We start from the raw sequence: 27,177 nt of genomic DNA, 5'->3' as shown, positions 1-27,177 counted from the left end.
TGAGATAACAGAATGGGCAAAACTGCACAGCCCCTTTGAAAGCTGGCCCTACTGCAGCTCTTGAGCACCAACTGGCAAAGACTGAGCGCTCTTGCCCTTTTTTTAAAAAAATTGATCATTTCACTGACAATTCCATTTCCCCATGAGCTGCATGGAACAAGAAATGACAGAAATACTGCAAACCCAGGTGCTTTTTAGGCAGCGCTGCAAACCACGTGTCCATCGCCTGTTGGGAAAGCCACAGGAGGCCACTGTCCTCCCCATGTGCTTGGTCACCTGAGCAGAGCCAAGAGCTTCGCTGGTGCCATGTATCTGCAGAAACAGTTTCTTGCCTGAAACATAGTAAAACGCCTTATTTTCCCCTCTGCTCTGACGACCATCTCACCTCTGTGGGGGAGCTCCACCAGGGTTGCTCGGCAAGGAGCTCACCACAGAGTTTTCCCCATTGGTTGTGGGCCGCAGCCACCAAAAAGATTTGCCATTAAGAAAGCATCATTTATCATGACCTCCCAGGGATAGTAGTAATTAGTCAGTTTTATATAGGTAATCCGTATCTAATATAACAAACTCAGACTGCCATCCTCCCTTGGTTCTTACACAAGCTCAGAAATGATAATTAATTATCCCTTCAATTGTGAAGAAAGCTTAGGATTTCTCTATATTTACCAGGAGATGACAGCAGTCTCTCAAACACCTTTTGCATTAAGTGCTGGCAAATTATGATTTTCCCTGGCAAATACTGAATCATCCAAGGCATCTTTTATTTTAGGAACTCGAAGCATTTTTCAGACATTAATTCAGTAAGCCTGGCACCAGCTCCGTCAGGAAGAAAAGCAGTTCTGTCCCCTTTTCCAGGTAAGCCACAAACGCGTTAAGTGCTTTGCTTAAGGCCAGATGTAAGTCTTTGGGAGCACCATGAACAGTACATCTCTCATGCTGCTGCCATCATCAGCTTACAAAAATAAAAGGGATAATTAATGATAGCCTCTGAATTAACATTAGAATTTAAGGAGTTCGTGGTCATTAGATAAGATTCATCTAGCTATAATTTACCTGGTTATTGTTAACTACCCATTGTCATGCAACAAGGAGCCTTGGAAAGGAAAGTCTCCAAAGAATACTCCTCAAATGTATTCTCTTTAATGTTAACATAACTCCAGATTAAGCTGACAGACATCTACACTGAATTAGTCAAAAACAAACCACACACCATGAAAAATCACATAACAACCAACCCTCCCATCACCAAGCCTTGGAGGGCGCACGACTCCAGAGCACGTGTTTCCAGGATGCCACAGCAGCCACTTAGCACCAATTAACAGCTGCAATTACACACTAATGTAAGTGTCATGACTTTTCTAGGGGGGCTTCAGTAGAATGGGACATTTTTATTATCCTAAGCAAAAGTTTTAAATTTACAGCTGTCATTCACATAACAGGTTTATGGATCATTTACTGATACTGTATATTCTCTGATCCTTTCAGCTATAAAAACTCAATTGTTGGTTATGATTCATTGTTAACACCAATGCAAATCCTGCCCTTTAAATATGGCGTGATTAATTTAATAGTTCACTTAGGCTGCATTAAATTATCCAGTGGAAATAAACAAATAGTTCAACTCCAGTGGAATTTCACACTGTTTTTATAACACAGCAATAATTTAAGCAAATCAAAAGTATCTCAGAAACGTTTTCAGTAGTAATTGCCATATGTTGCTATTAAAAATTATCCTAATTCTTGGTCAATTACAATAATATAAAATATTTCAGCAGAAACTATAACACTAACATTTGCCTGGCAGTTTTCCTGCGTCCTTATGTTGTGATTTCCAAAGCAACGAGGATTTAACTTACTTTAGAAAGTGTAAAATATGGAAATGAGTCCAATGCAAGTAAAGCAGTTCAATTAATTTTCACACGTGAGTTGCTTAATAGGAAGCTTTTGAACAGAATTTGACTGCAGCAGAAGAAAAGCATTGCCTAAATCCATCAATCCTCACCCAGGACCAAACCACTCTGTTGTAGTACTTCATATTTATCATCCATTTGGGGACAAGCAACTCATCATTTGTTTTGTTCAGTGAAAGGTATAAAATAATTCCTAGACTACTGCACATAGCCTCAGCCCCGTTTCTAACGTTCCTACGGCAGAGACAGCAATTTTTTTTACATGGAAATGCAACATTAGCCAAGTCCTGAATGTAAAATTAGCCATGACACGCTGCAATTTGGCTGTCAGGTAGGAGGAGGAGGAGCCTCCTTTGAACACGCGGCCCCTCGGGATTTTACCGTGATCCTGTAGAAGTGTTCTCATATACCAGTTGTGCAGAGGTACTTGAGGACACAAACCTTCCCACCCTTGCAACTGGCCTGCAACTTCATCTGGGGATTTAAAAGAGCCTAGTTTTTAAAAGGTGGCATCCACTATATCAAACCTATTTCAAAAACCACTTGGAGGTGACAGAATATGGCTTGAAACGCAAGTCCTAGACAACAAACTCTGTGATAAACACAGAAGCGCTAAACCTCACGCAAACCCAAACCAGCACATGGATGCCCGGTCCCTCGTAATGAGGAGCCCCAGGAGCAGCACGATCCCAGGTCGCCGCGGGAAGGCTCGCACAGGCTGCACGTCAGAGCCAGCAATCACAGCCATGGACCAAGAAGCAGCAGAATAATGCGACAGGGAGATTCAGGTGAATTTACCAGTTTGGGCTGTTGCTTTTCACTTAAATCAACTTCTATTTTAACTCTTTGTAGTGTAGGAAGAGGTAGAGCAGCAACATAAAATCTGTGGATTTTGACTCCTTGCCACACAATCTGATACCAGGACACAGCCCTGACTCCCTTCTCCGCATGCCTCTTTTACAAGATCTGAAGCAGAAAGGCCAGAGTAGAGGTGGGAATTACCGGGACCTGGGACTTGACTCAATTCTGGAGGCCAATTTTCTCCACATTGTCAGAGTCTTCCAAACCCAAATGAACCTCCTCTTCTCCCCTGTGAGCACGACATATAGCTTTGTTCGAGCTAGGCCTGCCATCTGAAAATGAGGTTGCATTAATATTTCAAATCACATTTAAGCAGTGTTCCTTCAAGTGGATTTCCTGCGCACTTGTCTTTGCGCAGAGCCGCCTTGGGAAACCACGGCTGAGCTGCTCTCCGTGACACACGGCGAGGTGGCCTGCTGGGCCCCGCGGCTGCAAACACACCTCCATCGATCTCCAGCAAGCACTCGGTCAATCAAGTCTCTGACTATCTTTTGCAACTACAAGTATCACGGCTACCTTCTGTGCTAATGCATCTCAGTTGAAAGGATGAACAGTGCTAAAAAAAATCTTAGATCACTACTGTGACTTCAAAGGAAATACAAAACACCGTTCACATGCAGATACTGTGTTTGCGGGAAAATTGCATGCAAGAGTTCATCCTTCATCTAGACAGCAAAGAGCAGTAAAATTAAGAACATTTGAGTTACTCAAGTCAATCACAATTTGCTCAGTTACCATTCAGTAAAAAATGAGAACACCTGTATTTTCTAAAGTCAGTTATTTGCCCTTTATTAATCACCTGGCTCCAATTCCATCCTTCTTGCAACACTCTTTCAGGGATGAAACACAGCAGGGAAAGAAGCATATATGGAGCCACTGGATCTAATCTGCAGCATACTTTTTGTCCATCTCCATAAATTTATAACTTCATAGCATTCTCTGAAGGTCTTCCCAAGAAATAGGCCTTTTCATATGATCGATTCACATACCATCATATACCGCAAGCTGGAAATATGTATCTGTATTATATGCATCTCCTAGCACAGGCAGTTTTCCAAAAAAAAAAAACCTTTGCCATGAATTTAAATGAATTAAGTCATTTCCAAAGTACAATATTGCCTGGAAGAAGCAGCTAATGAAACATGTGTCTGCTTCTTTAGCTAAACTTTATAGTTTAGGAAAGAATTTTAACCCAACATCAGATCAGTCTAAAATTATTCATATTTAAGGCAAAAATGAGTCTGAATCAGTCTTAAGTTAATACAGCTGATAAAGGTTTTCCTGGCTCCCTTTAAGCATATGAAGGAAACCCTAGGAAAAATATTTCAGATTTTTAGTTCTTTCTGTGATGGCATTCCCTGAAGGAAAGACAAACCATAAAAACACTGTCCATCTTTCGTTTGCTAAGTTTTCATATATAAACATATCACTACACAACAGCAAGAATTAGTATCTTTTTAGCAACCAGAGTGATTTATGCTAGGCTTATGTTAGATGTAGGTATTCTTAAGCACCCTATATGTGGCAGTACAGTCCATGTGATAAACAGCATTCATTATTCAGCAATTCTGATCACTTCTGAAGACACTTTGCCCCCACCAGTGCATTTTCAGCAGAACTATTTCCTATCATTCAAATCTTTGTCTGTGTTTCCAGCAGCTGTGTAAGAACAAAGCCCTGCTCATGAAGCATTTCTTTGCAGGACATGTAATTATTAAATCGTGTTCTAATTATGGATCATAAATTACAGAAACTTCTTTAGAGGGAAGATATTGTATCTCCCATGATGTTGTGTATAAATGTAATGCTTATTTTTAAAGTTATGCTAAAAGCCTTATGGGTTAAAAAAACAGTGCTATTTTGTGACCAAATCATGAATCCTACATGAATCACACACTTTGATTTTTAAGATGCTATTAAATGTCTCAAAAAGTGTGCACAAATATTATTTCTTATCAAAATGTATAAAAGTCAACACATGCCACCTCTGCAGATGCAGGGGGTGATGCAGTCGGTGCTTGCTGCAGGAGAAGCGAGTGAAGCTGCTGGTTATGCTCTTTCTATAGACAGACATCAGCCTGCTGCCAAGCCTGTCTAGGAAGCCTCAGTGCTAACATAAGCACTCAGGTCCCCAAAAGCAACTAGGAGCCAAGAACAGATTAAAGAGATTCAAGCCAGGAGCAAAAAAACCCCCCAAAATACCTTGGTGCTCGCTGCAGCTGGACCCACACCACCGAAACAGCATGACGGCAGCAGTCACAGGCCACGCTGGGGAACTGGGCACCAAGATGCAGCACTGCATCCTTGCACATGCGACCGGAGCTGGGGACCGGGGCCGCCGAGAAGCACCGGTGGCATGTTTCGGCTCCTGGCGCTCGAGGGGAGCCCAGTCCTCCTGAGGCTCGCTGGGCCTCGAGAGCTGGGCACTAAAGGCTGGCAATTTTATTTATTTATTTATTAATCCGAAGACACTATAACATAAACTTGAGGACGCCATGAGAAGGGCGCTGCCTTCTTGTTGCATTAGGATCTACTAAGGTTTTGTCCAGGGAGGCCGAATAAGGAGGACGGGTCAAAGCAGCCTCGGCTGAAAGGCTGGCGAGCAAACGTCACGGTTCGTGAGATTTTGCTGCCATCTCCTGATGAGAAGACATTACGTGGCAGAAGCCAGCTGCAGGGCTGCCGCAGCCCTCTCCCAGCCCCAGCAGCTGCGGTTCGCAGCAGCAACCTCACAGCCTCCCCAATTTTCCTGCTCTAGCTTTCTCCTTTCCCAAGTAGGAAACAGGTCTTGTGCGTATTACAGCATGTCTGTTGGGATACAGCAGCTACATATCATTATATTGCACATAATAATAAGTATTTTAATAATAAAAAGCTGTCAATATAGACCACTGGTCACCTTAAAGTGACTACCTTAATTCTCAATGATGATATCCACTGGATTTTCTTCTTTTTTTTTTTTTTTTTTTACTGTTATTTTTAAGCATTTGTTCTCCTCTGAAAATGGGTTAAATATTTCGGTGTCTCATTGAATGGAACATTTTCACATTTCCAATTCGTGAAAAAGGGAACTTTATATAATATGCAGAAAGATCAGCCTACCATTAAAATACACATCTTCCCGGGATAACGATAAGCATCCCACTTCTGTTTTGCATGACACAGGCACAAGCCCTGATCACTGCAGGAATGTTCCACAGGCAACTTCATATTAAAACTTGTATAACAGCAGCAAAATTGGAGCAAGAATACTTCACTTGTAGCGTCCACAGAGTTTTTTCAGCATCTCAGAAAGAATTTATGTTTTTCTATGCCACAATATAAATCAGATCTTCCCATTTCTATTTTAGTTCCATTTGTTTCATCCTCATTCCCCATTCTTTGTTGCAGAGGGAGCCAAATGAAATATTCTTTTTAAAGCCACTCTCTTCTCCTCAGTCAAATGTCATACCAATAGCATTTCAGCATATGTAATAGGGCCACGGAGGCTTTTTTTTCCTTCACTGCACTTAGGATAAACTTTAAATTCCCGGGCGGGTATTTAGAAATTATTAATATTGTGTCTGAATGTACATTTTCCAAGAAAAGCACTTGTTATCTATTTTAACTCCTTCCTCACTGCCTCCCACACTACACCTGCACTTTGGTGACCACTGACATATACCATTGCTGCCAAGGCTGCTCTAAAACGCAGGAGGCTCAGCAAAGTGCAGCGTGGCACCACTGAGGTCCCTAGCCTCGACCAGCATGGACAGGCACCAGGATTTTCCATAGCGGGGTAATAGCCCTGGGGCACAAAACACAGATATGTCCAACGGTAATCAAGATACTTCCCTGGCATCTAGGGAAATCTCTGCACCTAAATCATACCACGGAGCCAGAGGCTGGTTTCCCATGTCTCTCACGGGTGCCTGGTGGTGGATTGTGCTTCTGCCATTAGTCCATTGCTCCGACCCGCAGGAGAAAATTATTTTAAGTTTTTTCCAGCAAGTTGATTTTCCCCTTTCTATCTCATAGCACTGTGGAATAAGAATTTTTTTATTTTTTATTTTTTTTTTAAATATCAAGTATTTTGATAGGATAGAAACGGCCTTTTTTGCCAGGTGCTTCTAAACGTTTTTCTGGAGGGTTGAACAGGAAAGCCCCAGAAAGAAGAAAATTTCCCACTTCCCTATGTTCCCACTGCCCCATTCTCTTCCTCAGCTAGACGTGGAACCTGAACATCCATGTAATTCACAGCTAATCCTGGACGCCCTCCTCAACGGACCGACACCACCGAGACGGCTTCTTAGCCCTCTGTTTATTATTCAGACCTAGTCAAATGAAGAAAATCCTTCATTCACATCCCATCCAGCCCCTCCAAGAGGAGGCAGGGAAACTGAGCCGCTTGGAAACTTTCTTGCGGACAAACCCACAGCAACATCCAAGGGACTTTACCGGGACGAGGGCAGCCTGCTGCCCTCGGCACGCCAGGCTGGCGTTTCGATGCACATGGACACATTTGCTTGAATACCCTCTTTATGCATCCACACCTCCAGACTGAGACCATTTCTCTCGTTAGTCCCCTTTACTTTGTAGTCTGGTAAATACAGCTGTTGACTGAAGACGGAGAAGGTCAGGCGCTAAACTGCTGCCCACATCTACTGATAAGACAGTAAGATATTAACAGTCTTAAACTGCATGAACAGAGTTAGGGGAAACTCCCTAATTGTGAGAAGAGCTAAGAAGGTGAAGACTTAAACCTCCATTAAAAATTTGGAAAACATTATAGGACCTCTCAAGGTACCTTCCAGTCTTCTTTTCTGTGACTGCCTGAAAAAGAGCATTGCAACCTGCGTGCATTTAAGTAAGAATCAGTACAAAAAACACTCTGGAAGTTGGCCTGACGCGCAAGGAATACGCTTGGTGCATATCAGCAATATGTCCAATTTCTTATGATCTTCTCACTAGATACCAGCTACAGTATACAGTTAGGGATCTGTCCTAAGCTCAGATAACCTCTCATAGAATAAATAACCATCTACTTTTCAGTAATGAGCTCCACAAAATTTAACTAAATTTAAATTATAGAAATGATAGGAAATCCATAATATCCTGTGATTATAACTGAGGTTTGTTTACTTCGCCGAATCTAATGCCATCTGATTAAATTTTGTAATGTTTACATATTGTACTACGAGCTTGTTCAAACATCAGAAAATGAGATTGACTCTTCAACAGAAAATGATAAACAAATGAATGCAAATCCATCGACTTAAAATGTAGCAGACTGCATTGTTTATTATGGCTGTGGATCTGAAATGTTATCTGTGTTCAGAGAACTGCAATGCTGCGCAGCACACACATCGTTAATTGGCCTGCTTCTCATCTAAAGTGGTTTCATTTAATATATTTATTCTCATGCATAATTTATTGATTTCTTGCATAATTACTACATTTTTAAGAGTTTAGTGGTTTTAGTTCATCTATGCAGAATGGTTTGAGAAGCTAGGCATAAAAGTCACGACCATATAAAAGTTGTCACCAGGGTTCAAACTCCAGCCCTACCTTAGGCGAGCAGAAGGCCGCAGCTGTCAGTATATTAAAAACCACAACGTCATGTTAGCTGCAGAATAAATTATCCTGCCCAACCAAGGGGTGCCCCAAGCAAGACCTACTCTTCATTTGAGCTTGATAGGTGAAGCTTTCTATACTTTGATTAAGTACATATTTAAACAACCATAATAAAATAACCTATTAACCAACAACATAATTTGAACAGGCAAGATCACAGGAGTTCAAGATCTAGCTGAAACCCTCTTCATTATGATGTGCACCTGTTCATAAACACATCCATCCACCGTGAATATCACTGGCAATCACAGCTAGTGCCTTCGAGCACTTAAAGCACGAGTCCCTGCAACGCTAGAGTTTTTCACGTGTAGAATGAGGCCCCAAAATAACTAAACCTGGCAGAAAATAAATAGCCAATACTATATACCCTGATCTCCACAGTCCTCACTCTTCAGGGAACCCATTTCTGGAGGGTTTTTTTTTTTTTTTTTCTTAGACAAATGTATGCTCTCACAGTGGATCTCCTCCAAGATGACTGTGATTCCAGTTTCTATGAATGGTGTTAATTCTTAACCAATCTGATGAGAAAGGCTGGCACGTCTGGAAAGTGGATCAATATTCAGAATCAAAAAAAAAAAAAAAATTCCATGAACCATCTCACTCACCCTCTCTGTTCTCTCTCTTTCAAGAATACAAATAATGAAGAATACCAAGGTGTTCCCCTCAGGGAAGATTTGCATCATCCTTGATCAAATGACTATTAAAGTTCTTACTTCCCCATAATAATATATTTCAATCTCTGCCTGTGCTGTCTCAAAGTGGGGAGAAACTTTTGTCTTGCCTGCAAAGTTTCAAAAAACTGGCAGGCAAATGAAAAATTCATTGAAATTTGAAGATGAATCGCTTGGAGAACCACAACACACAGCACTGCACATACTGTGCCTTGAACCGCTGAGTGGAAATACTGAACTGTATACTTTAAAAAAAATTCTAAATCAAGATCCACAGAAAAACAGAAAGACAGCTGATCAGATCTTTTACAAGAAACACTTACGAATAAATGATAAGCAAAACTATTTGCTTCATTTTTTACAATAGGGCACGGCACAAACAAATCTATTGATTGTCACATCCCATGAAGAAACATATGGCTCCAACCTAATAATGCAAATGTGTCCACATTTTGAAGCAATTAAAAAGCTGACATTATTAGGCGGCATGTAATTGATATATAATACATCTCCTATTTTCACCTAGGGCTTTCCTTCTAAATCTGTTTCTTCCTATTCACCATATTGTTTGTCAGCTGAATGCTAACAAAGAAAAAGTTCTTTTAGCATTAGCGAGCTCAGGGGAATTGTGGCACATAGCTGGCATTTAACATATTTCTAATATGTTATATGCAATTACAACCATCTCTTACCTCCTCATAGCAGTTAAAACGCAAGCTGCCTGTCCTACATGTGAAAGAGTTTATAGTATCTTCAGCAGAGCCAACATCTGTCACTGATGTCCACAAATGGAAGCTCCTCTGGATTTTTTCCCATCCACCGCTGGACACAGAAGCTGAAACAAGAAGGAACAGATAGTTTTGTCCCAACAGGCTGGAGAGATGGGCAGAGAGGAACCTCAAGTTCAAGAAAGGGAAGTGCAGGGTCCTGCACCTAGGGAGGAATAACCCCGGGCACCAGGACAGGCTGGGGGCTGACCTGCTGGAAAGCAGCTCTGCAGAGAAGGACCTGGGGGTCCTGGTGGACAAGTTGACCGTGAGCCAGCAACCTGCCCTTGTGGCCAAGAAGGCCAATGGTATCCCGGGCTGTGTTAGGCAGAGCACTGCCGGCAGGTCGAGGGAGGTGATCCTGCCCCCTGCTCAGCCCTGGTGAGGCCACATCTGGAGTGCTGTGTCCAGTGCTGGGCTCCCCAGTACAAGAGAGACATGGAGCTACTGGAGCGAGTCCAGCCAAGGGCAATGAAGATGATGAAGGGACTGGAGCATCTCTCATGGGAGGAGAGGCTGTGAGAGCTGGGCCTGTTCAGCCTGGAGAAGAGAAGGCTGAGGGGCATCTTATCAATGTGCATAAGTATCTGAAGGGAGGGTGCAGGGAAGATGGGGCCAGACTCTTCAGTGGTGCCCAGCGATAGAACAAGAGGCGGCAGGCACAAACTGAAACACAGGAAGGTCCATCTGAACATGAGGAAAAACTTCTTTACCGTGAGAGTGACTGAGCGCTGGCACAGGTTGCCCAGAGAGGCTGTGCAGCCTCCTTCCTTGGAGATATTCAAAAGCCATCTGGACACAACCCTGGGCAACGCGCTCTAGGTGACCCTGCTTGAGCAGGGGCATGGGACTAGATGATCTCCAGAGGTCCCTTCCGTGATTCTGCGAAACCTGTGTCTTTTCTTATGGTGGCTCTACAATTACAGAATCTAATTTTTGCAGAAAATTGAGCTCCACCAAAAGGAGTCCCCATTTAGAGTTCCATCAGTCTTAAATAACAGCATGTAATATACTAACTTTTCATTCCTCTAGAGATGTTGATCAGCACCAGCTGTGAGTTAGAAGAACATTGCTCAAAAATTCATGGTGGCCTAATATGCCTTAATCGCCTTGGTCCTTGAAATACATTCTGAAAGGTTTTGTTGTGCGTGTTTCTTTAATTCAGAAAGCGAGTTCTTTCCTAAAATTATCCAGACGCTACAACAACGCTTATACCAGAAGACATGAGCACAAGCGACAAAATAAACAGCAGCCAGAGGCTAAATCAGAGCTCGTCAGGATCAGTCGATGCCGCAGAGAAAGCTCTGGCTGTGACGTAGCATTTTGCATCTGTATTGCGTCCAGGTACGGAAACTCCAAGTTCAAGGCAGAAATAAGAGTGATTGTGGTATAAAGAACAGTGAGTCATTTAAATTCTTCAACTTTTACTGTTAGAAAATAGGTTTAAATAAGAACAGCTAGCTTAAAAAATATTTTTCCCAGTCATGCATACTGTAATGACAAGTTAAATCATGTTTTCCATTATATTAATGATACACTCTGGATTTATGTTAATGTTTCTATCCACAGAAATGTTTTGTTAGGTCACTTCTTACAGTGCAGCATGAAATACATCCATGTTAGCCTGGCCAAATGAGTATCGGGCATCTTTGTTACCCAAAACAGAAGGGTCGCCTGTATTATACCCCATTCACGATTCACTGTTCTTTATACCATGATTATTCTAACTTCTGCCTTGAATTTGGAGTTTCCATAGCTGGACACAATTACACCCCATTCATCTCAGGCAACGCAAACATATATTACATACTTAGTGCATTTGATGTTCATTATACTCAAGAACTGAACAGACAGAAGTACCTTAGATTCCTATTTTTAAACATTTTTATAGATATAAAGGAAATGAAATGGTCTTGTAGCAGCACAGATAATTACTAGTATTTTTAATACTACAACTGAAGTGTCATTAACATTTCTCAATTATATGCTAAGACAAGTGTTATAAAACAGTTATTATCAAATGTGTTGTCCCGAATGTTTTGAAGATGATAATGGACAGATGCTCTAAAGTGTGTAAAAATACAAAGTCTCTTTGTTCTTACAGGTTAGTCCTTAGCTGTTAAGAGCATATAAACTTTTTATGGATTTTCACAGATAATGAAGTTGCAGGCACAAGACAAATTTGCATGCTATTTGTGTTTGATGTATTACTTCTAGAGATACAGTGTCACAATGTAATTTAACTGTTAAAGTTTTGTTTTCAAGATAAATCACCTTGTCCTGACATTTAAATGAAGATAAAAAGAAGAGGATTCGAATTAAGAATTTTTAATGAATATTCTGTTGTAGTAGATTAATGGACATATTGCAACACAACTAAGATCAATAATTCCATTAAAATATAAAAGTCAATTTATTTTCTCCTTTAATTTGCATCTAGTGTTCTGTAGCGTACCACTGAAAATACACATAATTAGTAGACACTAAAAGACACTAAAACTGTAAGCATGGCATTGTTGGGGTTTGGGGATCCTTTTTCAGGAGAACTGTAGCATTTTTCCTTGAAACTTCAGCTATCTGAGTAAGTAAGAACGTTATTCTCTCAAATGTTAAACCCATTCACAGAACCGGTCTGAAAATGAAGCAAAGCTCACAGTGCAGCTGCTTTTAGCACTGCTGTCTTTTTCTTTTTTAATTTATTTCCCTAACAAGTCTGCAAAAAGCATTTTGGCCAGTACCTAAAATCAATACAATCGCACGTTATGCAGCAAACACTCGGGGAAAGCGCTTGATAACGTGCCACAGCAGATCTCGCCAGACCACAAATTACTTTCAAACAGCATTTGCTCACAAAAAGTGGCTTCTGCTTTCTCCTGCAGGGAGGCACAGGAGTGACACAACCCCGAAGCACTACAGAAAGTTCATTGGAGGAAGATAGGCATGGAGGGAAAAACACACAAGAAAGGACTGGTTGCACAGATACTTAGACATGCAGAGGTGGACCTCCATACCTCGTGCTCTGTGGCCGTCACCTTCACGTCACACTTCTCCTCCTGGGCCAGGGTCCATGCTGTGGTAGCAGCTAAGCCTTAGCGGAGCGGTTTAAGACCTGCATGATACGGGCAAAATCCATCCCCACGTGGATCTAACTGGGCCAGTTTCATTCATCGCCCGAGCTGTAACAGCATATAGCGATGGCCACAGTTACAACTAGGGCATGGCTCCATCTCCTTGTTCTCCCTGTCCCACACACCACTTCCTCCCCCACCAAAACCCTCTGCCTGCTTTCTCTAGCCAATTTTCTCCAGCAAACCTATTCTTTCTCACACATCATTTTACTATCGCTGCAAACACTGGAAAAGATAGAGCACTTCTGTTCTCTTTTCATTTAATTTAAGCACAGTACATCTTTAAAGCTGTGATCTGCAGCCATCCACACAGCTCCACTCAAGCATACCAAGCCGTTACCTGAAACACTCTTAGCCTTGTCCTTGGCACCCGCATGTACACGTCAGCGAGCCGGTCACCCGCCCTTCCCAGCACAACGGCAAGAGGAGAGGCAGCTTCCCAGCGTGAGGGACACTCACAGCAGAAAGGTGTTGGCACAGCTGTTGCCTTTGCCAGAGCAGGGGAAGCCTTCGCAAGTGGCACTAATGCTACCAACAGTGCACGGAGAGCATCTGGTGCCACTGAAGTTCCTTGAGTGCTTGAAATGGGAAAATTAAAAAAAAAAAAAACTAAATTTCAATCAAATTAAATTTTAATTTTTAATTTTTTAATTTTAAAAAATTTAGAAAGCACCACAGAAATTGTACAAAACGTTCCCACCAGTATAATCTCAGCTGTGCAATAACCAGGCACTCGCTATCTTCTGTGCAGCAGAAGGGATCCAGAGCATGACTTGGTTTTCCAGGCAGGATTTTATATGGCACGCCACTGTTAGAAAAGCCCTGCGCATCCTTTATCTCTCTTTTCCCTAAATGTCTTGTTAAAGAAAAGTCTATAAATGCATTTCATTTTAAGTACAAATGCAGCCCATTGCTTTTAACTTGATTATACAGGTGTTTAGTCCAACTCATATTTCAGTTCTTCCAACGGATTCAGAATCAATCAATGAAAACTCCAGGACAGCGATGGTGTCTCAGTGGACACATCATTAGCAAGATATCAGTCTCACACATGAGGTTTGGAGGTGCTCAAACACACATAAATAATCAATGGAGCTAAATCGGTGCTGAATCGCAACCACCATCCCCACCAGCACAGACCTATGACAGAAATGCTAAACGTTACCAATAATTTACCTTAGTGCGGCTCTGAGCAACAACTTCTCTTGATTTTATCTGCAATTAAGCACATTGTCTTTTCTCTCCATTTTTGTTTCTGATACCAAAAACAATGTTAAAGTTGCACCAGATTACAAATGTTTATGGAAGCGACTCCCATAAAACACCAGGCTTTCAGGATGACTTTGGCTTTCAGGCTGGACTTTGTGTAGGAAGTTCCCAGCCCTGTTTAGTTGTACTGTCACTGAAAAGATGAAAGGGAAAGTTCAGCTGCTGATCATACAAATTAAAATGGTTTCCTCCATTTGAAAGGATGTGGAATTTTATACTAAATTGAATTTGACACCGTATCACTAAAGCGAATATAATACACTGTGATCTCCTTGCCATTTAGAACCAATGGCCCAGTCATGTGTAAATGCACAGACTTAAAGAAAAAAGAAAGGCATGACAAAGTAAAGACAGACTATACTGCCACCAGTATCCAAGCAATCAGCTTCATTGTGTCTCTGTGATAAAAGGAAGAGTAAATATTAAACATAAAGAGGATTAAGGTTTTATAGTCATTCAGGAATGTAAGCTTTATTACAAACCATATTCAGTGGCTATATATCTGTGAGCACATGTACATCACTCCATATTATATAGACTTTGTGCACAGATTACAAGCACTAACTCACTGCTCAATACCGAATCAGAGCTAGAAGAACACTGAAGTTGCTGATATAAGGAGTACATTTAGAATCTAGTATGGAAAACCTGAAGGCCAGGCATCAAATCAAATAAGCTTTATGGGAGAGTGCACAAATGAGTGCCTTGAAGACAGACCCATTCCAAGAGATTAAAACAAAAGCCCCCAAACTGGGACATTTTTGATGTAGTAGATTCTGACTTGTTTGTACACTGTGGTCCCAAGATTTTCAGAGAGTGGAGTTGCAACTCCACACCACTGCCTCCAGTTACGAGGAACCCCAAAGTGGTTCTTGAATTACAAAATATCCCATAACGTTGCCTTCTTTAAAAAAAAAAAAAAAGTAAACAAACAAATCAACAAGACTGGGAATTGCTATACAAAACTGAGGTATAATGGCCTGTAAACAAATAATCTTTCCACTTTCCTCAATGGTCTTCAGATGAGGTCCTAAGAGCTTTAGCCTGCAAATCCTTCCCAAACTGGGTAGTCTCATTAAAGCACTAGGCATAGGCTAGTGGTTTTTCTCTTAGCACTTTCTACTGGGTAAAAAACTCTCTGAGCTAATACAGGGCTGTTTATAATCATTACTTTCTCTGTCATCGTAGATATAATTTCAGGGAACGGTGCAGTATTTTGTATAAAATGTGTAAAACAGGTGAAGACACCACCGCAGGTACGTGTCGTTATAAAGCTCTGCCTTCATACGATTGCAGTCCACTTTTTACAGCTGTAGATGATTACAAGAATCATTAAACAGCACAAAATCATGCATGCTAATTAATGTGGAACTGAGTCTCCTCTTAGTTACTTTTCTCATGCCCGTTGAACTCCACTGAAATCAATGAAGTAAAGGGAAGATCAGTATAAAGACTAGTAAAAGTGATATAAGTGCAGGGAGTCAGGCTCAGCAAATGTAATGAATGATAAAACTAAGAAATAGAAAAAGAAAAATCAAACTTCCAGCTACATTCATGTATTCATTGCAACTGTGCACCATTACTATCATTCAGGCAATTTTCCTCAACATTAGTGTTCAAGTGATGCTTTGTAAAATTCTGGGGCTCAATAGAAAAGTAATGAAAGTGTTCAGAGCAATAGGAATAAGCGTATAATCCCTCAACAGTACAAGCTGAGACTTCAGAAGTTTATGCTCCTCCTTTACTCCCACTGCAAAACCACTCCAGCTTTCCAAAGTATTTTTCCAAACTTTCATTCTTTTTGCCCAGCTTTAGTCTCTAGGTCTCCTTGCTTCAGAAGATGCCTTCAGCATTCAAATGGACAACAGCTCTGTCCTTACAGATTTCGAGTCTGATTTGGGAAGCTGTCACCTGATTTAAAAGATAAGAAAAGTTCTATTTCTAATAAACACAGGGCAGTCAAGCAAGTAGCAGGTCACATTTACACAGTTCAATACCAACTTAAGGCCATTTTCAATAGAATGAGTCTGCTAATAATCCACTTATCCATGAAGCAATGGTGCCAAAATGATAAAAAGATCATTTACAAGGCTGTATACTAATGCTAAGACTTTATTCAAAGTTTCTTCGATCCACTTTCTCTTTCTCCTTCCTCTGGCACACTTTCCTACTGCCTCTCTCAAACTGTTGTTTCCAAAACTATGTGTAAAAAAAAAAAACAAAATGTTTCAGTGATCCCAAGAGTGACATTGCACTGTGACATGTCAAGCTGAGCTAACTCTGTCATGTCACATTACGTGATATAACATAATAGAGTTTGATAGGCAAACCTGATATGACACTACAACTTGAAAAGATTCACTTTTCTTCAAACGCGAGCTAGCGTCACACTTTCTGCAAGAGATACATGTAAAAAATGTTATCCAGCTTTTTTCAGCTGCAGACTTAGCCCTTGACCTTTGAGAGACGGCTGGAGATGAAGGCCAGACATAGCTGCAGCGATTGCCTCGTATGCTGTGATGATAACTTCACTGAAGACAGAATCAAGCTGTTGCCATGCTGAAAACTAACCGGCTTTTTACAGAAATGCAGAGATTGCTTCAGAAGTGCTTGCACTATACAGCCCTAATGATTATTAGAACTGGACAGAAATGGCTTTTATCTCTACTTTCATGATCCTGAAGAAAACTCAAAATGAAAAATTTTGATGAAAAATGTTGAAAAGAAGTTCTGACATTTCCATGCGCAAGAGTTGAGCCTTCACAGCAAAAAATAGTTGTCCAATTTCTGAAAGCAGCATTAAGTTTTTCTCTAAGACAGCCAAGCATTTACTATGCAGATATTCATGGCAGTTTAATTTCAGATTTCCATCAACAGTTAGCCCCAGTAATGAGGCTAACAGGAATATTCCTGAAGGATAATTTCCATGATAACCATATCAATACATCAAGGCAAATTCTCCTTAGGGTAGCTACGTTTCTTTAAATGGAAATACACACAGAATGAACTGATCCAGTCTATCCAAAATCCCAGATATGGGATGATACGAAGGAAGGTCTTTTATCCAGTATATTTCTCCACAGATAATAGTTCCATAAACTACTCCTTTCCTAAGGAGCAGTCTGAAATTTACACCTAAAGAAGTTATTACAGGCTGCAAATGGATTCTGTTTAATCGATCTAAGGGGATTTCTTATTTATTCTCTCAATTTCTATGTTTAATATGAATTTTCTAACTTTAATCTCTGCAAATCACACATGAGATTTTAAAAATCTTTGTTTCTTTCCTCTTCATCTCCAGTAATCAATGCTATTATTTTAATTCAGCTGGTAATTTCGTCAGTGAGCCATGAACTGTGATACAGTGAGTCAATGAACTGTGATAAATCCCTGCTTGGTCCACAAGGTAAACAACATGAATTTATCTCACAGTAACTTATGCGATATTATTGAGTCTTTAAGACCATCTACTACCACGTAGCGCACAAAACATTATTCTCTTAATTCTGCAGCAGGCTCTTACGATGAGCCTTGCTCCACAGGCGACATACTGCCTACTTAAGCTTGCACCAAAGGAGAAATAACTTTGATAACAAGCTGGATGTCCGTGAAACAGAGCAGCATTGTAACTCTCCCCCCACTTCTTTCCAAGGGAGACTGCGCTGATCAGGGTGAGGCAAGAGCATCCCCAAATCTAGAGTTCTCTCATGAATCTGTAGATGCAGTCTAAAAGGCGTGTTTTAGGGTTTGTTTAGACTATTTTATTATACTTGCAGGTGGGTTTCTTTGGATTTGGGCTCTGTTACTTTGAAACACGGGACTGGCTTTATTCTATACATTTACATATAAAAACAATGGCCAAAATTAATTGTATTATATTTTGAAAAAAAAAAAAAAAAAAAAATCAAATCACAGTCAGTATTCAAAGGAAATGATCTTGGAGGTTTCTTTTTCTTTTTTTTTTTTTAAAGCAACTGCTGACTTGCATACCACTATCCTCCAGTTGTAACAATTTATGACAATAATAAAAATGTTTAAGTCAGCCTTACTTGTAGGCTGCAGCATAAGCTAGATAGTATGCAATTTAAATTCAGTGTACTGACACATTAATAGTTATTCTGTAATGATCCTACCTATTAATCATGAACCCAAATAGTGTCCCTGCTGTCTATATTTATTTCTCTGAGGACAGATGAAGTACAAGAAATCAGTCTCAGCACCAGAGAGCCAGGAACGCCCATGGTCTCGTTCAGTTTGGGTTCATCTGCATTTCTGCTGTGTGCTACGGGGAATAACACTGTCAGCGGATTAGCAGTACAAATTGTTCGGAAAGGGCTGCTGCAAGCAGAGCTGCGCTTGGCAGCTTCGCATCCGGCTCCTCTCTGCTAGCGCTGCCGGGAACCGGCGGCGGAGAACGGTGTTTCCTCCCGGACCTCGAGTTTGGTTTGGATGTCTTCAACTAACACCGCTCAGCGAGTTTATTAGGGAATAAAGTGTTTGGAGAACAGGCGGAATCGGACTTTGCCCACCAGGTAGGGTGCTACGCGCCCGCCTGCAAATTAACAAAAACGGCTACTCAGAGAAACCAGAGCCGCGCCAAGCTGCCAACCGTGCAGGCACGCCAGGGCCGCGCCACAGATGTCCCGGACAAAAACACTGCCAACACTTGAAGCTGGTTTTTATAAGGACAGTATGGGTAACTGATTCCCTTTACTACGGAAGAAACCCGAGGCTGGGCAGGATCAGAGCGTGAGTGCTGGGGGACGGGAGTCGGGATGATCTGAGGGAAAGGCGTGCACGTGTAACACACCTTGGCGCATCGGCTGCATTGCTCCATGGGCCAAATACCACGTAGTGACCCACGCTCTGAGTCATCGCATCACTGGCCAGGGCCCTCTAAGCACCACCTTACGTAACACTGAAATTTTACCTAACTAAGCGACCTACACATTGTAAGTGGTCATATTTTATTCAATTCATCACAGATCTCCCTGGTCACTTGGTGCTGTACAAAGTTAATACAACCAGAGTCATTGCACCCTAGCAGAACAGATATTTCAGGATCATTTGTAACGCCCAGAAAGGTCTATTTCTGCATCTCCATGGGTATCTTTTAGATGCCTAATTAACTCATAGAAGTTAATTTTTACATTGTCTAGTGGGTTTTGGAGGAGCAGAGACAGAAATCCCCATTTCCTAGGGCAGGGCTGCCCGGTTCGCGGGGATGCCCAGCCAGTGGCCAGGCTCCCTTTCTCCTCTGAGCCAAAGGAGAAGAGAAGAAGGAGATTTCTTATTCCAGCCCTTATTTCTGCTGCTAAACGAAGTGGAGGCGCTTCCCTTCTCCAGGGGGTTTTATTCCCTCCTGGCGACCAGCTGGGAGCAGAGCAGCTCAGCAGCACTGCAAGGCAGGTGTGGGGACTTCTCGTCGCGACTCCAAGTACATCGATGCCAGCAATTTTCCATCTTTAACTGCCTAGAACTGTTGATATTAGTATAACGACCTTGTTTATATATTTATGAACCATTAATAAATCATTAAATGCTAATTATATTCCCTTTCTTCTTCCTCCATTAGAGCTGTTCCCCTTGTTGGTCTCTGTTGACAGGACTATTTTCAACCCACCAGCACATTCAAAATAACTATTCCATAAAGGATGTCGTCTAAATCGTTTAGAACTAACAAATGCTCTTAGCTGTGCTAGCACACAGCATCCTTCTATTCAAATGATATAAAAGGACTCATTAATCTAGAATATACAGCACAATAATATTAACAGCAGAAAGCAGCATGGCATGGGTCAGAAAAGATGCTTGTTACAGCATTAACAAGGACCAACCAGGAAGATCATATCTCATAATATTAAGTATTTATAGATAACTAGAGCTGTTGAATCTTCTAGCCCTTAACTGTTTTCTTGATATGTATTTTTAAAACTTCCAAAATGCTTACCCCAGCCTCATGGCTTCAGAAAAAAGTGTCACAGCAGCAACATCTGTTAAAAGAGGACGATGCTTCAGCAGGTTCCCTTGTGCCTCTCCGCAGAGCGGGGTGCCCCCAGGAACACAAGATTGCCGAGAAAAAAATAAAACGGCATTTTTCTTAACTTCAGAGACTCTGCACTGAGCAAGGCTATCACTCATCTAAAGAAGTTCCAAAACCTTGATGGCAGTAATGAAACAAAATTTTGCCTTAACAGAGCCAAAGAGATGATGTAACTCACTTTGGCTCCTGGTTTCTCTAAAATGATGAAAATACTGACAATATTTCAAGCTAGTTTTTATAAGGATAGTATGTGTAACTGAACTTTAATATGGAAGAAAACTAAAGAGAAAAAATAATGTCATATTCTCTTCCATTTTTACAGAAAGGGCTAATAAAAATTACTTGAGATATATTATTATAAAATATATTTTCTTTCAAGAAAAATAGGCAGCCAAGACTATCTTTTTCATAAACCCAAATGTGAACTGAGATGCAGACTATATAATGACTTCATGGTTGAACTGAGTACACGGAGTTCTTTAACAAGCTTCAAAAACTCTATGGCTACAGCTTTAATTTATTAGAGCAGCTCTTGGGAGTGCCAGTGTACTTCATGGTCTGGTGGTGCTTTTCACAGGACCCCCAATTTCCAAAGGGTTATAACTCAGCCACTTGAAACCGTATCAAATACGAGACTTCGTGCTTGCACTGTCAGCTAAAAAATAATCCACATTAGCTCACTGCAAATTGGCTTCACTGCTAATATGTTTTCACTGCTAATCTCCACATACACAGAAAAAGGATTACTTCTCTAAAAAAATAGTTGTGTGCTGTTTATTTTGGTATAAAAATATGAGATCATAATACTTAAAAAGTGTATGTGACACCTACCGAACACAGGCCCAAGCAGATGTGTAGCTGTTGTAACGATCCCTTTTGGGCAGGACTGCAGTCATAGCGGGCAGCGCTTATTCTAAGAAAAGAGGAAGAAAGCAGTTTAATATACGTAAAGAGCTGCAGGTGCTCTTCAGTAAAAGCACTGTATTTGGTTATGAGATGGCCACAGTTCAGCAGCCTGGCCCAAGGCCCAAGCTAAATGGGCAGGTATGCCAGGTAGTTAAGCATTTTGGAAAATACCACTGCAAGATGGTTATTCCTACCCGTTGGTGTGATTCGCTTCATGAGCAGGTTCCTGCAGCGAGAAGGTGTGAACTGAGCCAGCAAAGACCTTCATGCGGTGTCACTCAAAGGCGCACACCTCCCCGCTCACCCCAGCCCTCCGCGCCCCGTGGCCTCCTTGGGTGAGCTGGTCACAGACCCACACAGAAGTCACTCCCCAAAAGGCAGGGTTTTGGCCTAACCTTCTTGCCACTGAAGTCAATAACTCATTTTGCCCCAGGGTCCAGTGTGGCCAGGATTTAGCTCTTCCCATTTCATGCCTCCAGGAGTCCTTTGGGAAATCCCACCTTGCTTGTCCTCAAGGTAGCTAAATCAAATATTCTTGGTTTCCTCCTTCATAATTTATACAGCAAATAAAAACAAAAAGGGATGCCAACAATGTTGGGAATGCCCTACTCTGCTTGCCTTACACTGACCACAGATAGAGCAAAAATAACACACCGAATAGCGTAGCCATAGGCTGAGTGTTCACACCTTCACAGCACCAGCTGCTCGTAACATTTTAGTCAACCACAACCCTAAATGGGACAAGTTTCTCTCTTCGTTTTACCACAGCTCAGAGGTTTCCCAAGTCACCTAATTTTGTCAGAATAGACACAACTCCCCCTAAAACCTAAATTCTTCACACATTTAAAGTCAGAGCACTGAAGGACAGCTATATTTGTTAGCAGTCTGAGAATATTTGCATTGATTAGGTAGGGTGAAGGCAACATCTAACGGGTCTCTCATCAGGCAGCAGGAACATCTCTAGGTACCAATCCCGCACTCAGATCTCCCCAGGCACACACTCTTGCTGTAAATAAAGTTAATAGGACTGTAAAAGGACAGCAAAATCCATTAACATCCATCCAACAGCACCATTACGGCAATCACTGAAAGGAAGATATAGACCTTAAAGTCTGACAGGCAAATAAAATCCAGGAGAAATGACCTAAATCCAAAACTCTTGAGCTAAAACTTAGTTTTATTTCATATATGGTAGCTCTTTCAAAATCCCGTGCCAGATGATATCTCTTTTTATAGTTTGTTCCAACTACATATTACATTTGCTGAAAGAGGGTGGCAGGCAAGAGACCTAATGGAGGTGGCCTCCACCAAACACGGAGACACAGAGGGGCAAGGATGAGTCATGCCCTGCAAGGGCTGGAAAGCAACGTACTATTTTTATTGCTTCTATCTATTTATTTTTTTAAGCACAGAGGAACTGCACAGGGTGTGTTGAAGCCCAGAAACCTCTGAAAACTGTTTCTGTGAGCATGAAGGACAGGATATAATGGCAGGGCTGCTTGTTTTAATCTGAGGGCTTCTCTATTTCAAAAGTTCATTTTTGTCATTAGCATTAATTGAGTTTGCTATTAAAAATGGCAAATTCTTTCACTGCGCCTGGTATGCTCACTTGGAGGGAAACACTCAGGCAGATCAACCACAGAGACAGGTTGCTTTTGTGTTGCCCATTAGAAGCTAATGTTGCATTTTCTTCTTCCTAAAATGTGCTATCCTGGAGCATAATTAGAAAAAAAAATCAGTTTTATAGTTACTTGAATTAGGACATCTTGTAAACACAGGCTTAAATCTCATCGGTAGTAACAAGGCTTATATGCCCCCCCGTATCGGGATGCTTGCGGGAACCACAGTTTCTAGCACAGCCCCAAGGAGAACAGCGACAGGCAATGACTTCAGGTGTCACAGTCTAAGGACAGTCCCCAGGAAAGCTGGCGGTGACACCAGAGGCGTCTCCGGCCACGGGAATGGTGCCTTGTTTGCTCCACGTCTTCCAGCAGGATATTGCTGGAAAAAGTGACAAAATACGATGCTCTCGCACAGGTTACTGAATGCCATCAGATATTGCAATAATTCTCAGTGAGAGCCAAGGTCTGAACTAGCAACCTGGAACAGAGCGGCTGGGGTGTGCCAGGGCAAGGGCGAGCCATCCGGGCATGGATACGTTTGCAGGAGGCAGACAAGGTTAGCTGGAAGGCAAAATTTCTAAGCGATAGACCTATTTCTGCCTCCAAGGCTTTTTTCAAGTGAAAATGTAAATCTCTGATTGACAAGATGCTTTGCACTGGTTAAAAATGAAAGCCTTTTTCCATCCCCAAACACATAATTTTCTGCTCATATAGATCCCATCTTTAATTACCAGCTGCTGCAAATGATCTTCTTACGATCATTAACTGTCAAATCCTGAAACAGCATATCTCTTATTGCCCTCAGTGTTCAAATACTCCACCTGTTTCTAATTAGTCAAACTACCAAAAAGCCTACCTATAGTGAGGCTATTCAGATCATATACTACAGCTGCTAAATGCCTCAGTTCCTACAATGTCAGTAAGCCAATCGTACTCTTTTTTATTATTATTAAATGGTATCAACTATCCCTACTACAACTGTGATTGAAGTAGGAGACATTAAAAGCAAAGCAATTTTAATGAGATAACAGCACAGCCATTGCTAATGATGATTACTTGTATTATCATTGCAGTCATTTTTAATGAATGCTCACTAGCAAACTCTCCACTAGCTCAACTTGCCTGAGTTAGTCTCATCAAAATAATAATATTTAATATTACAAGGATTTAATAAATTACTATAACCTCACTAAACATAATTTTACTTATTGCTTTATCATTAGGATTATTTATTGCAGTTGCTAAGGTACCATGATTTTGACCTACCACAACAATTTCCAGCCTTTGATACCACTTTTCATTTAAAACACTCTCTTATCCACTCTTTTGGGTCTAAATGCATTTTTTTTTTCCCTTCACCTATAAAATGCCTCTGCTATTCCCCGCTGTAAATAATGCTTTTGGTTTGCTAATGGCTCCTAACACCAGTTAAGCAGGAAGCTGAAAGCATCGTGCGCCTCCAGCCTTTAGAGGGGATCAGAGCTGATCTGATCCAGGCAGCGCTATAGCTCGGGCCTCTTCACGTTTCCCTGCAAATGAGTGAAATGGAAACGTCCAGTCTCAAAACTCTGACTCGCAGATGTTAGCAGCTTACCTGGACAAGTATTTTAACAATGAAATAAACTGGACCTAGGCGCTTTAGCAATATGAAAACTCCTTTTGCTCTGCCTAAAAAGCTTCTGCAATCTCTAGGTAACAAAAGTAGAGGATATAACCCTTTTTTACCCAAGTAAAAAAAAAAAGCACATACTTTCATTCATGCATCAAAACCCCACACTGATTTCTTTTCCTTGTATCATACATTAGAGAAAAAAGGTCTGTAAAAAAGTCCCTGAAGGTAGTCTATAAACAACCAAATTTTCAGCTGAAATATCTTGACAGCAAGTCAAACTTGTCAGAATGCGCGTTGCTACAGTGGTACAAATTACAATTATTCCAAGCTCATCAGAAGACAGTGGAATTGTGATATATAAAACACCAGGAAGCTCAGAATCTGCTGCTTTAATTGGGATATAGGCATTAATAATATTAGTAATAGCTCCAGAAAAGAAGCAAATGACTCATATGAAAACATCATACGTAAAAGTCTAGATATATGACTTTGTGCCTCCATACTTTAAGCTTTTCAAATTTCTCCCAAATGAACAGAACTTCACAACGAGCTGTTTAACATGCAGATTACTTGGCACTGAAACACAAAACATTTCACACCTTTCAGAGCCGTTGACTGCAGACACCAAGACAAGAATTGTGCAAATGAAACAAGCTAATGTCCTGGTGAACTGTGCATCTACAGCATGTTTAATTTACAACGAAATTTGTATCCAGCAAAGAATAGAAACTGTAACTTTTAGTTCCATACATAATTTATAACAACCTTAAGGCATTTGCAACATCTGAAATTAAATAGGAAACGAAATTATTCCCTGAAGGTGTTGGGGTTGATGTAAGAAATGCGTTTAAAAATAAGCACCCAAATAGTTCATACCGTTATTGTGTGCATTACTCAGCAGATCTCATTACAGGTCCCTTGCCACGTTTCGCAGGATACTGCCGCGAGGCTCCCAAGCGCGATGCCTCCAGCACGCTCCCGGCCACTCGCGGAGAGGCGCGCGCGAGACAGCGGATTGCCTCTCCTGACGTAAATCTGTAAAAAAAACACACTAGGGCTTTATGACTGCTGAAGGCTGGTTAAAGTATTTTTAAAAAGCTAAATCTGCTATAATTGTAGAGTAAAAATGGATATATTCCCTTTCCACTGGGCCCTGCTTCACATAACCCTCACAGACTTTTAGGAAATACTTGCTAATGCTCTCAAACTTTACCCTGAAATAAGAAAAGTGTTTCCCCTTACAAAAACAGAAAGAAAAAAAAAAAAAATCAAAGTTAGCAAGGACTGCTCGACTTAAGGTTTTTTTTTTTTTAATTAATGGCAAGAATGAAGCTGAGCTTCACTCACTGTTTTCCCAGTGCTTCAAGCGAGCTTCATTTCCAGTTTCCTGCCCAGCGCACGGAGACGCTCTCCCAGGCAGCGGCGAACAGGGAGGTTTTCGTGCTGGCACCTCTCAGCTCAGCGGACGCCCTTGCATCGGCAGAGCTGCCGTCAGGAGCACGGTGGCCAGCTTCAGCACTGCGAGAGGGTCTCAGCCACTGTTCCGCTTCCAGGGGCGCCGACAAGTCACTGCTCTGCACTGGGAAACACTGCTGTCCCACAAAAGGGACAAAAGAAGGGAAGTTAGCAAGTCAAAAAAATACATGTTAGTGTTTTATTTTCCCCAATTAAGAAGTTATTTCATAAATACTACAAGTATCTGAGCATTTCATCTAGCTTGCTTAAAAACTCAACTTTTTGCATATTTAATTTTTAAATGAAATTTAAGACACTGGCATGAATAAAAATACAAAAAATAATGCAATTGCTTATAGAAAAATAAGTATTTGGTATGATATTAAACTGATTCTAAGACTTATAAGATTTTATTTTGCACCCACTAAACACTCACCTATGAGCCTTCATTAACTAGACAAGACTCTCCATTCTGGAGGCTTGGAAAGCCGATCAGAAACCATCTTGTAGGACCATCTTCCATACATTCTCGTTTTTGGAAATGGAAAACAAAAAGATCACGGGCAGGAGTTACTAAGTGACACTAAAATAACATTATCAGGGATGTAAAGCAGCTCAATTTTTTTTTTAAAAAAAAGTCACAAACAACACTACCTGTCCCAAGTTTTGGTGTAAGCTGTCAGAGTTCAACTTCTTCATCTCAAACTGGTATTTTACTGTTTTGTATAACTAAAATTATCACACAAACAAAGCCATCAGAATGACGTGTATAGCACACACTTTACAGCAATTTTGCTCTTTATAAACTGTTGAACATTTGATTGAAATTCATTTTAAAAAAATCATAAAACAAAATGGATTGTGAGGGCTTAATAGCACGGCATTTATTTAAATGCCATACTGATAAGGAAAAGTTACCTGTAACTGCAGATAATCTCTATGAAATCAATGCAATAGTTCATGAGTTCATCCCATATATTTACTTATTACATGAAAATACATGCCCTATTCCCAGAAACAAATTTTGATTCTTTTGAGCGCTTACATTGATACAGAAAAGTTAAATAGAATTGTTATTGTCATAAAATATCAGTGTGAAATGAATCACATCATAATTAACTATCAATGACATATAGGGGGATTTATTAAAGTAAAGCCAAATTTCAAGGCCATGGAGTGGGTGTTTTTTTGTAATACCACGGACATTAGACATTTGCCTAATCTACAACATTACACACTCAGTTATTTAACAGCCCTGTTCACTGGAAGAATTTGATTCCATGAACACTAGAATATAAGCCATTAATCGCATTATTTATA

General features: G+C 40.9%; 2 long non-coding RNA genes across 2 annotated transcripts in view; both read right to left on the bottom strand.

Moving 5' to 3' along the window:
- Positions 1–13,523, bottom strand: part of LOC112986416 (uncharacterized) — a 56,699-nt gene extending 43,176 nt beyond the window's left edge. Inside the window, exons 1-3 of the long non-coding RNA XR_010390422.1 lie at positions 13,291–13,523; positions 12,834–12,998; positions 9,748–9,890 (exon numbers count right to left, since the gene is read on the bottom strand). This is a non-coding gene — a long non-coding RNA (uncharacterized LOC112986416). The remainder of the gene's footprint in view (positions 1–9,747; positions 9,891–12,833; positions 12,999–13,290) is intronic.
- Positions 13,524–15,862: 2,339 nt separating this feature from the next.
- Positions 15,863–26,670, bottom strand: LOC112986415 (uncharacterized). The gene is made up of 7 exons (XR_003260004.2): positions 26,512–26,670; positions 26,294–26,385; positions 25,750–25,994; positions 25,279–25,437; positions 21,094–21,175; positions 20,170–20,212; positions 15,863–16,130 (listed from the first exon to the last, which is right to left on the bottom strand). It is a non-coding gene; the product is annotated as an uncharacterized LOC112986415 (long non-coding RNA).
- Between the last annotated feature and the right edge of the window lie 507 nt (positions 26,671–27,177).

Source organism: Dromaius novaehollandiae, chromosome 9 (genome assembly GCF_036370855.1).
Source record: "Dromaius novaehollandiae isolate bDroNov1 chromosome 9, bDroNov1.hap1, whole genome shotgun sequence".
Lineage (NCBI taxonomy): Eukaryota > Metazoa > Chordata > Aves > Casuariiformes > Dromaiidae > Dromaius > Dromaius novaehollandiae.
The sequence above is the reverse complement of the archived record's forward strand: the minus strand, read 5'-3'. Positions and strand labels throughout refer to the sequence as shown.